This window comes from Triturus cristatus, chromosome 5_2 (assembly GCF_964204655.1).
Source record: "Triturus cristatus chromosome 5_2, aTriCri1.1, whole genome shotgun sequence".
Lineage (NCBI taxonomy): Eukaryota > Metazoa > Chordata > Amphibia > Caudata > Salamandridae > Triturus > Triturus cristatus.
In genome coordinates this window covers 1,072,546,841-1,072,549,062 of record NC_140588.1, presented here as the reverse complement: position 1 = coordinate 1,072,549,062, position 2,222 = coordinate 1,072,546,841, and the positions used below count along the sequence as shown (strand labels likewise).

General features: G+C 42.8%; 1 protein-coding gene across 7 annotated transcripts in view; it reads right to left on the bottom strand.

Annotated features, from left to right (window-relative positions):
- Window positions 1-390: 390 nt before the first annotated feature.
- The window catches only part of DLG3 (discs large MAGUK scaffold protein 3), a 1,834,707-nt gene continuing 1,832,875 nt past the window's right edge, over window positions 391-2,222 (bottom strand). For all 7 annotated transcript variants that reach the window (XM_085608387.1, XM_085608388.1, XM_085608389.1 and 4 more), the window contains one exon: window positions 391-2,222. This exon is cut by the window's right edge and continues 117 nt beyond it. The gene's annotated coding sequence lies outside the window, so the exon portion shown is untranslated.

Sequence of the window (2,222 nt, the reverse complement as noted above, 5' to 3'; positions counted from 1 at the left end):
AAAAACTATTTGCAATAGCCTACAAGCACCTCGGGGCAGCACATTTCATCTGGCCGTTTACGGCTCAAGGGGTTTAATGGGTGAAACTACTCTGGCAGATCCCAAAGCCCTTTAAGGGCAGGATATGGACAATCAGCACTCACAGGAGACTGAAGGACCTTGCAAGTATACGTTTAACATTACCGGTAGAGCAGCAAAGGGGATTTCAAAGACCTGAGCATAGTCATAGCGCCTGGGTGAGAGAGAGAACATGGACCTTCAAGCATAATTATATGGTTGCGTCCTTCCCTTTACATAAAACCCCTCAGCCACACATCTCAGTGTCTAGGGTCAGACAAGCGGTACAGCAGTCTTAAAAGGGTACATGAAACAGAGCTTTTCTTGAAAATATTTGATTTTTTAAAAAGGATTTTATACCCGTTCAGATCATGGTTAGAATGGAAGATAAAATATGAAAAATGCAGACACAGCAACACAATATGGTCTTGGGTTTACATCAGCATAAAAAAATAGATTAAAAAGCAAACATCTCATGCAGATGGACACAAAGAACTGTGATGAGAGGGCGAACTGTATGTGACAGAGGAATACTCTCTCGCCTGCCCCATACTCCCATCACAGCATTCCTGGTTTGATCGAGGCCCGGTGCCTAGTTTTAAAAACCTCCTGGGTCCTCAGGTCATGAATTACACTGGTCGCTCTCAATCCCAAATTGACCCTTTCTTTAATCTTTTCTATGTGATTCGTAGCAGGTCTTAATTTATAACAATTTTGTAAGACTGCCTCCTCCAGTTAACAACTGAACACAAACCAACCTGAGGGCAAAAATCAAAAGTGCCAGACTCCTGCTCCACGACACTTCTAATTCCACAGTAGAAAGCAACTGTTGCCACCCTCTCCCGGGCATTTCCTGATCTAGGCTTTCCTAGAAGAGAACCACTGGTGAACAACCCTCAGTGCCAGCACTTCCAGTTACATGTGTCTGTAGTCTCTGGGTTTTGATACAAAAGACAATCAATCACTGTTCCACCTTCTCAGGTAGCCCGTGTTCTACATTTCCACACTGACGATTGTCTTGTCCAACTCAAGCACTTCCCGTTTCAGGCTTTCCTGCAAAAGACCACAAATTCCACCATAGTCAGCAACTTCTGTTACATCCCTCCACAAATCAGTCATCCATTCGTCCAACTCCAGTGGACGTTCTATTTCAATGACAAACTATCATTCCCTTATCGCTGTGGATATCCCACTTATGGATTCCATTCAGACAAAGGTGGTTCCACACCCACAAGCACCGTCAGTTCTATGGTTCATTGAAGTAGAACATGACTTAACCTGACAACCACTTCCACATAATCAGCACATGGCAAGGCCTTGGCATTTCATGCATCCCCGTGTCTACGCTCCTCACTTACATCTGCAGGCTTCGGCTTCTTCTCTGCCACCTCGGGCTACACATTTCACCCCGACCTACTAGTCTCCACTTTAGTTCTTCAGACCTTAAAGCACTCTAGACTCGAGCAGTAACAGCCCATGCCCTCAGTGCCTCAGGAAGTCAGTTCCTCACTTCTGCTGCTACTGACTGGAACACAGAATTTAAAATATCCTTGCAAATAACATTACCAAACTTTTTATGAAGTCCACTGTTTTTCTTGTCCATATATAATATATCTATACATATATAAAATGTATATAATATACCTATAATGTATATATGGCACATATACATTATATATATATTATATGTACACCTATAAATAAAATTGTTCTGGTTCCATCGTAGTAAACTGTTAGGGATACAAACATCTCCATGAGGGGGGAGCTCTCCAACATGTTGAATGAACATGAAGCCCTGCCCTTTTTCGAAACTTCTGATGTCCATCCGTCTCGTGTGTCTCGAGTATGTCCACTTCTTCCTTCCGCTCCGCCAAAAGAATTTCAGTTTTGCTCTTCATTTTTTTTTTTGTATAAAAAGAAAATCTTTCAAGGGGTTGTTCGCATCTCTAGTGGGACTGCAAAAAAGTCCATGCAGGAATGGGTACAGTCACGCCTGGGAGTGCGAGAGAACACCTCAACGTAACAAAAACAAAACAAAGAAAAATGTAATCTGTGACAGATCCAAATAAAAAGGTGTTGGTATGGCCAGGGCAGGAAGAGTACTCCAATCTGAATTCCTTTGGGGTTAAGGGGATTAACATCGTCTGCTCACAGGAAGGTCTGGT